This window comes from Fukomys damarensis, unplaced genomic scaffold (assembly GCF_012274545.1).
Source record: "Fukomys damarensis isolate Sample0158 unplaced genomic scaffold, DMR_v1.0_HiC HiC_scaffold_16, whole genome shotgun sequence".
Taxonomy (NCBI): domain Eukaryota; kingdom Metazoa; phylum Chordata; class Mammalia; order Rodentia; family Bathyergidae; genus Fukomys; species Fukomys damarensis.
Genome location: NW_022900928.1, coordinates 25376416 through 25386021, shown reverse-complemented (window position 1 = coordinate 25386021; position 9606 = coordinate 25376416).

Sequence of the window (9606 nt, the reverse complement as noted above, 5' to 3'; positions counted from 1 at the left end):
CAGGAAGTCCGGGGCGCGAATCGCCCACTCTCCCTCCGGCTGGGTTACAAGGCTGCGAGCTACGCCCTGGCCGGCTCCCGCGCTCCCCGCTTTGCTCACCCCTTGCCCCGAGGCTCTTCAAACCAGACCCTTTAAGGACCGGTCTCGCCTCTTTCTGGCCACCCCACCCATCAGAGGCTCAATGCTAGGCTTCAGACATCTGCTCCCCGCATCTCATCCCCAACTGTCTCCGCTGGAATGTGGAGAAGGGCGCCCCTCGGGCTAGGGCTGGTGGGGCTTCAACCGAGCCCGGCGATCGAGCGGTGGCCCAGGCTGGCTGGGGTACAGCCATGATCGGTCAGGCTGGAGCAGTCCCCACCCCTGCCCTGAACCTTGGGGGTGGTGGTGGTGGTGGTGGTGGTGGTGATTCAGCAGTGGGAAGGCCCCAGATCCTTGGGGAGGGTGGAAAGACCGAGAGAAGGGGAGCTGGCGTCAGCACCCCGGGGAAAGACACGATCAGCAGAGGCGCAGGCGGAGTCGCGGGCCCCAAAAACAGGATGTCGCGTCGTTCCGCACCCCACCGCTCCGCGCGCCTTAGCTCTGGGGGGCGGGGGCGCTGCGGACGCAGGACGTGGGCCTCCCTTTTCTCCCTGTCCTCGCGGGGGCGCCCAGCGGCTCGGACCCGAAGGGCCGTACCCAGGGCTGGGGGGTCTAGTTTGGGCCCTGGGGATCGCCGGGTGGGTGGACTCCTGGGCGCCCTCTGGTGCTTCTGCTTCCAGGCCCTGCGCAAAGGAGCTTGAATTTGAGAATCATGTTTAGGGCCAACATTGAGCGCCTACCACATGCAGAGCTGTGTGCTGGGTGCAGTGGAGAAAAGAACTGAGCGTTCAAGACAGGGTTCCTGTCGCCCAAATAAAGAAGGGGGTCGATTAGGGGAACAAGTAGTTTTTTTCTGAGCCTCAATTTTGTCTGTGGTAAAAAGATTTCTTCACCTGGTAGTTGTGAAGATAATACAGAATGTGTATAAAAGGCCTGCTGTCACTGCGTGGCTACTATATCAGAAGTGACGTTAGAAACTGCATGAGACTCACAAATGACTGAATGGATTCAATTTTCCAAGATCCCTCTCCAGAAGATGCCCGTGTCTTTCTAGGGATAATGTGTGTCTTTTCTTCTTTGGTCCTCATAGCCTTTGTGAAACTTCTCTCTGTAGGAAGGGGAGAAAGCAGGATGGACAGCAGGGAGGAAAATTTTGTTCTCCTCCATACCCTGCTGGGAACTCTGTGACTGGTGCTCGATGGTTAATGGGTGAAGAAAGGATTGTGGGTTCCATAAATCACAAAGTTCAGAAGCGGACCACACACTAAAATGCCTTCTGTAAAGCCATTAAAAATTATATCCCATTGGCTGAGTGTGGGGATTCGTGCCTGTAATTCCAGCCATGGGGAGGCTAAAGCAGGAGGATTGATTGCCTTGAGTTCAAGGCCGGCCTGAGTTACATAGTGAGATCCTGATTTTTTAAAAAGTCCCAGAAAAAGTTTTTTGAACTGTTTCTTCGAGTTCCTATCCCAGGATTTAAAGGCATGAAAATAGTGGGGCTTTGGGCTTTGGACTCACTCTCTACAGCCACAGAAAGTTTGCTTTTTATCTGATTTATATACTGGCGTTCTGGTTAGAGAGGTTTTTTTTTTGTTTTTTTTTTTAAGTTTCCTGTAAAAATATATATTTGAAAATCAGGTTAAGGGATATTGAAAGCGCCTTAGGTACATAGGTCAAGAGTCTGGGTTGGCAGACAGTCAAACTGTACTTTCTGAGACTGTTGTTGTCTTGGGCTTGTCTTGCTCTGGGAGAATCTGTCCCTAGAATCTCACGGTCTTGTGGGATATAAAGCAGTTGCATATGAATCCACCAGAGGAGGAAGAGAGAGCCCACGACCACGCTTCAGAAGATCTTGAAGTTTAGTCTTGGCTCAACCAGACAGACTAGTCAGAGGTTAGGCAGGCCCTAACCTTCTTTGGGTCTCAGTCTACTCCACTGGAAAACAAGGGGTTGAACTAGATGATACCTTTGAGCTCTGACCTATGATACACTCTTCAGAATAATAATTAAGTACTTAAGGTTTATGCATATAGCATATTGCTCATAGTTCTTTAATGCCACTTAGGTCATCATGCTTTGTGCTCTAGTAAATTGTATCCGTACCTAATGTCTGTCTCCTCCTTTGAGGTTGTGTCTGATTCATCTATGTGCTCATTCACTGGGCCTGGCACAGGCAGGCCTGAGCACACATTTTGCCTGCAGTAAACATCTATGGAATCAAATTGTTCTACTCTGTTACTAATATGTGTAGAACCATCAGAGTCCTGGTGATGGCACAGGTATGTAAAGTGGCAATAAAGCCAGATGAGAGGGAGACGTGTGGTCAGGTGGAGCCGTCTGCAAAGGCTTAGGAGGAGGATGCTGAGCTGAAGAGGAAAGAAAAGGGCATACTCCCAGGTGGAGTATTTCTTCTTCCTTCCTTCCTTTCATTCTTTCTTCTTCTTCTTCGTCTTCTTCTTTTTTTTTTTTTTTTTCCTTTTTTGGTACTGGAGACCTTGCACTTGCAAGGCAGGCATGATACCACTGAGCTAAATCCCTGGACCTTCTTTTTACTTTCTTATTAGCATTTCCTGCATAGTAAGTTTTGATAGGTGGTGTGTGTATTTGTGCTCACAAATAGCTGAGAGACCAGGGGACCCACTGATGTAGGGGTTTTAAGAAATAAGACAACATATGAAAGTGCTTGGCTAGCCAGGTGTGATGGCACAAGCCTGTAATCCCAGCACTTGGGAGGCTGAGGCAGGAGGATCGCTGTGAGTTTGACACCAGCCTAGGCTACATAGTGAGTTACAGGTCAGTTTCAACTATAAAGTGAGACCCTGTCTCAAAAAACAAACAAACAAAGAAAAAGTACTTGGTAGGGTAGACTACAGCTCATAGGTTCTGGAATCAGACAGACAAAAGACTCAGACCCTGGTAGAAACAGTGTGCCTTTGACAAGTCACTTGACCTCTTGCATTCATTCCTTCAATACATATTTACTTGAAAATCTCCTTGTTGTCAGGCATAGTGTTACACACCAGTGATGAAGTGGAGAAAGCATAGACAAATCCTTACTCGGATATAACTAACCAGATAGACCTTAAAGAGGTAATCATAAAAGTATAGAGCACTATAAGGAAATATGACAGAGACAACTTCTCAGTCTGTTTTATTTTATAATGGAAATGAAAAATGCAGAGTGCTTTATGGGATTGTGAAGATTAAATGGGACCATATATATGGAGTGGCTATCAAATGGTGGCTGGAAGGGGCTGCCTAATGCTATGGCAAATAAACACCAATTTGCACACCAATGATGTTTTCAGTTTTGTTTTGTTTTGTTATTTGAGACAGAGTCTCCTATGTGATTCAGGCTGGCTTTAAACTATGTAGCGCAGGCTGACCTCAAACTCACAGTGGTCCTCTTGCTTCAGTCTCCCTCTGTGCAGGTGTGCACCACCACACCCACCTGGCTAGTTGGGTCTCCTCTTGATCCCTGGTGTTCTCTCTCTCAGCCTCTCTGTCTGTTTTCTATTGTTTCTCTTTGTCAGTACTGCCAAAAACAAGATCAATGTTTCATTTTTTGTGGGCTTTGATGGGCAAGACAAGAATTAGCAAGGGAAATGACAAATTAAACACGGTTGTACAGTCATGTCTTCTGATCCATTCTTCTTGATTCCCTTGAAGAACTAAGTAGATAGGAGAGTGGGGACAAAGGTAATGCCCTGTTCTTCAGGACAGGCAGGCAGAACAATAGTTGTCCTGTTGGCCTCCAGAACATCTTTGCATCTTTGAGATTTTTTCCAAACTGTGTGGTACCCAGGTCATCTGGTGTAATTCCCTCTGGGAAATTCTTCCTTCCTCAGTCCTGGTGCTCTAAGAACAACTCAGCTTTGAAGATGCCTAAATGATTCACTATTCCAGCTCTTCCTTTCCTTCTCTAATTTTTACATTTGCCCTCTACTTGCTGTGCAACTTTGGTCAAGTTACTGGTTCTTTTCTTTATTAGTGAGAGTTGAATCCAGGGCCTTTTGCATATTCCTAGCCCCTTTTATTTTATTATTATCTTTTAAATTTTGAGACAGTTTCCTAAGTTGCTAAATTGCCCAGGCTGCACTTGAACTTGTCATTCTCTTGCCTTAGGCTCCCAGAGTGCTGTGATTACAAGTGTATGCTACCGTGCTGGGCTAAATTACTGAATATTTTAATACAATACAATACATGTGCTTTATATTTATTAGCCAAATTAATATAACAATATTATGAGGTAAACAGTATTATTATACCTACAGACAGGAAAATTTGATTTAGCAAGGTCTTACTACTTTCCTTTATAAAATGGATCTAGGACTGGGGATTTATCTCAGTGGTGTCGCTGCCAGCCTTGAAAGCATAAGGTTCTGAGTTCAATTCCCAGTACCACGCACACACAACAAAAAATAGATCTGCATCGTAAGATTTCTGTGAGTATTAATTATATGGTATTACATTTGAGCTTTATGAAGGCAAGAATATTTTCTTATTTTTTTCAGTGCCCAGGACTGTGTTTGGTACTTAAATACCTTGCTCGATAAAATATCTTGCTTATTAAACATCTGTTGAATGATTGATTGAATGTAGTGTGCTTAACACAATAGCAGTACCTACCATATAATAGCAATTTCTAACATTTCAATCATTATTAAATCTTAACAGATCTTGCTTTCTGACCCAGTCATCTAATCACTAAATATTTCCCAAACCTGGATCCTTTTCTATTCCCACCACTTTTGCCCAATCAAACTTCATAATTACTCCTCAGGTCCTGCCTAAATTCATACATCTAATAAGAAGGTGAGCTCAGTTTTCAAACACCTCCTTTGTCTCCAGCTTCTACCTCTACAACCTGTTCTCAACATTATCACCAACATAATTTCTGCAAATTCACATACTTGATCTTGATGTAATTCCTTAATGGTTCTGAAATTCCTTGCAGAACAATAAGAACCAATTTAACACATTATTTATTTAACACATTATGCTAAGCACTGTTCTAATTGTTTTACACATATTAATTTATCTAAGCTTTAAAGAATTCTCCAGGGCTGGAGACTTAGCCCAGTGTAACTACACCTGCCTCACCTGCCTCACAAGAACAAGGTCCTGAGTTCGATTCCTAGTATACCCCCACAAAAAATTCTCCTCCTTTTTTTTTTTTTCTCAGATAGAGAAATTGAATCCAGAGAAGTTGAGTAACTTTCCCATGAAGCAGAGCTTGGATATTTCTACACCACTTTTTTTTTTCAGGCTGGATTTGAACTATGTAGCCCAGAGTGGCCTCCAATTTATGGCAGTCCTCCTGCCTCGGCCTCCTGAGTGCTGGGATTACAGGTATGTGCCACCATGCCCAGAATGATTCCAGAACCTTTCTACCTGCTGTCTCCTCCATCTATGTGCATCTGCAAAGTTTCATTAGCTAGTTTAGGGAGTTACTTGTCCCTTCTCTGTACTCCTCACCTATCCCTGTACCAATCCCTCTCAAGACATCATTAAATACTAATTATCTCTTCATATACATGGGTTTTTTCCTAAAAACTGAGCTCTTGAAGGGTAGGAACTAGGTCGTTATACATAGGTGCTTAGTAGCTGTTAAATAAGTGAACATTGGCAGTAAGATTCTGGAATTGATCCTGGATGTGGAGATGATCCTCTATTGTACAAGTCAAGGTCTCTCATTTCCTACCCAGCCACATCTTGGCCAATTTCTCAAAGATTGCTGTATTTTCTATTTTTGGACACCAGGGAGCGCCACTAATAACATAGCCCAAACTCAGGAATTTCTACTTTTTGGAGTAGATCTGACTCTTGATTGCACGTCTTCTTGTTTCTTTCATTTTCTAAATGAAAGCTATTGGTGACCAGAATCCCCAAGTGTAGAGAAAGGACAGTTAGGCTGCTGTACAGAACATATCATTTATGCATTTGCTTAGCAAAATGCTTTATTCTGGGGAACTTGACCTGTGAGAATATAAAGATGAATGAAAGGCAATCCTTGATGAGCTCAGTCTACTGGTGAAGAGAAATATTTATTAGATGACCAAACTCTGCTATATGAAAGCTCTAAGGTATAGTGGAAGACTAGAGAGATAAGTCAGGAAAGTACCAAAGGCACGGGTGACTTTTGAGGTTTCCTTTTTTCCCCCTAAAACATAACCTTTGGTTCATAACATATTGTCATCATTGGTCCAAGGCATTATGAACATGGGTATACAAATATTTGAGGTCCTGCTGTCATTTCTTTTCAATATACCCAGAGGTAGAATGGCTGGATCATTTGGTAGTTCTATTTTTGATTCCTAGACACCATTTTAACTTCACAGGAAATGCAACAGGCTCTGAGAAGTTCAAGGTCCTGGTGTGAATTGGTAACCAGTCATGGTTTCTTGCCTCTAGGACCCACGCTTTTTGTACCAAATAGGTTATGCACTCACATCCTAAATAAATCATGTGGTAGCTGAGAGCAAGATGCACTTAAACCGGAAGGAAGTTGTGTTAAGCAAGCTTTAATTTGCTCTTTGCTTGTGATTCCTCTTAACAGAATGAGTGCATAAGTTAGTGGCTTGGGCAGAAATGACAAAGTGGTAGCGAGTGATTAATCTGGACTGCAGATGTGTTTTATGTGGTCTGTGCAGGGTCAAATTAAATTAATTAATTAATTTCTTGTTGTTTTTGAGACAGTGTCTCACTATGTAGTTCAGGCTGGTCTTGAACTTATTAGGTAGCCCAGGCTGAGCTCAAATTCTTGGTGATCCTCCTTATTGCTAGGATCAAAGGTGTGTGCCACCATGCTCTGCTCTATGGGGTTTTGTATTGTATTTATTTTTGTGGTGCTGGGGAGCAAACCCAGGGCTTCATGGATGCAAAGCATGAGCTCTATCACTGAGCTACATCCCCAGCCATGGGTTTTACACTTCTATTTTTAGGGCCCTGAGTTTCATACTTCTAATCTTTATTTATTTATGTTTGGTACCGGGGATTGAACTCAGGACCTTGTGCTTGCAAAGCAGGTGGTGGAACCACTGAACTAGATTCCCGGCCCTCTAATTTTAGTTTTAATTTAATTTTTCTTGCTCTGTTACTCTTGCTGACCTTGACTTTGCCCATCCTCTTGCCTCAGCCTCTCAAGTAGAATTATAGGCATGCACCACCATGTTTGAATTGGGTCTTGTACTTTTAAATTTAGTTGCATAATTATGAAAAAGGAATATATCATTGGGAATATTCTGAATCCTACCTGGGCAATTTAGTGAGACACTGCCTTAAAAGGAGTGGGGAAGGGATGTAGCTCTGTGCAATGGCTCTGGGTTTAATTTCCAATACCAGAAAAAAAAAGTAATACGTCATATAAAAGTCCAGAACTGGGCATGGTGGTGCACACTTGTAATGCAAGCTTTCAGAGGCTGAGGCAGGAGAATCACTGCAAGTTTGAGGTCAACCTGGGCTATATAGTGAAGCCTGAATTACGTAGCAAGCACCTATCTCAAAAAACCAAAATAAATAAATAAATAAATAAATGTTCAGATGTCTATTTTCTAATGACTCAAAACTGGCCCACCCCGGCTGCTTTCCAGTCCAAAGTTGCCACCACTCCCTCTTATGCCTACCTATTTCTCTCAATTATTTGGGATTAATGGCCCCTGGCTCAGAACATAGATCTTCCAGGTTTTAGGACACGGAGAGGTCTGACTTCTGTTCTGGGAAATTTTCCCGCACATAGCTGTTAATAAGTATTTAGTTGACGAAGTGAACTATCTCTTGTAAACCAGCTTTTCCTGAGCACCTTCTATGTGTAGGGTCATAAAGACAAATGAACTCCGAAAACTCATAATCACAAATTTGGGGAAGGGCAGACATAACTATGATACAACTCTGCACACAGACTGATTCTGATGAGGTGATTTGGGTAGGAGTTTCTTTTTCTTTTTCTTTTGAGACAAGGTCCCGACTTGTAGTTCAGGTTGGCCTGGAACTCACGATTGTAGCTCAAACTGACCTTGAATTTGAGATCTTCCTGCCTCAGCCTCCAGAGTGCTTGGATCACAGGCATGTGCCACCACACCTGGCTTGGGTAGGAGTTTTTAAGGAGACATAACTATGTCTGGAGGAAGGAAAGGCCAGCTCTATAAAGAGCTGGGTGCAGGGAAGAGCTTTTGAGGCAGAAGCAACAGCAGATACAAAGGCTGAAAGTTTGGTTATGTTTGGGGAACTTAGGGAAGAGTGTATGTAGGTCAGTGATGAGTGCTTGCCTAGCTTGCCTGAGGCCCTGGGTTCCACCTCAGCACTGCAAACAAGAGAGACAGAAGGCCAGTGTGATAGGAGCTTAATAGAGTGGGGAGAGTGGTAGTAGATGACGTTAGATCTATATTTTTATATCAACAGCCTAACCCTTAAGCCAAGCAGCTGTTTGGCAAATCCGCGTTCTGGTCTTCAAAGAGCTTGTTCAGAACAGGAGCTGGTTTAGCACTGTCAGTCAGAGGAGCGACTGAGCCTAATCCTTTCTCCTGTCTTTGGTGCCAAGGACAGGGTAGGGCACAGAGGAGGTTTCAGTAAAAGAGTTGCTGACGGTATGCAAGAGAAGAGAACAGGAAGTGCAGGCTTTGTTGAAGGAGGCCCAGGCGCGGCTGTCTCTGCACTGGGACATTCATTCTCATGTCGCTGTCACCTCCTCCAACCGACTCAGAGAGCTGGGAGAATTAGATGCAGGGAGGGACCAGCCACAGGCCCTGACCGCAGAATCCTCCAGGAGGTGGGGGCTTGCGGGGTAGGTAACATGACAGTCTGTGAAAATTTATTGAGGGCATCCAACCACTTGAAGGGGCGGAGAGGAAGTGGTCAGAAGGCAGGTAGACTTTTAGTCCAGACTCAAGATATGTGTAGGACAATTTAGTCTAAAGTAGTGTGGACAGTGCATTTTACTTTCTGGCATAATTACCTCTGAAATTACTTTCAGGCCTAATGGGCCTTCTCAGGGGCTGGCCCTCGCTTCACTCCCTAACCCTCTGCAAAGGGGCAGGGCCTCGCAGGAGCTCGGCGTTTTTGCAGTACTTGGGTTTTCCCACCAGGGGCCGCTGCGCAAGGGCGACGGAGCGCGCGGATTCCCAAGCCGCAGAGAGGCGGAAGCCGATTGGCTGTGAGGCACGGCGGGAGGGCGGTGCCTGAGGGGCTGGTAGGGAGTAGGGGGCTGGGCGCGCGCCCCCAGGCCAAACCTGGCCGGACCGCTATCGCCCGAGGTGGCTCCCGGGCGTCTGTCGCGGTGCTGGGGCCTCTCTCCAGCCTGACACCAGAATAGAGGAAAGCAGAGCAGCACCGCGGCCCGGAGACTCAGGCTGGGTGGCTGCTGTTGCTGTCACCGCCGCCGCCGCCGCCGCATCCGCAGGCCTGGGTTACCTGAGCAACTGTGTGGCCGGCTGCAGCCAGCAAGCGGGCCCTTAGCGCGGGAGATTCTGTAGGGAAAGGGAGGCTGGAGCCTGAACCTCCGTGCGGGACGGGGACCCGGCGAGGACGAGC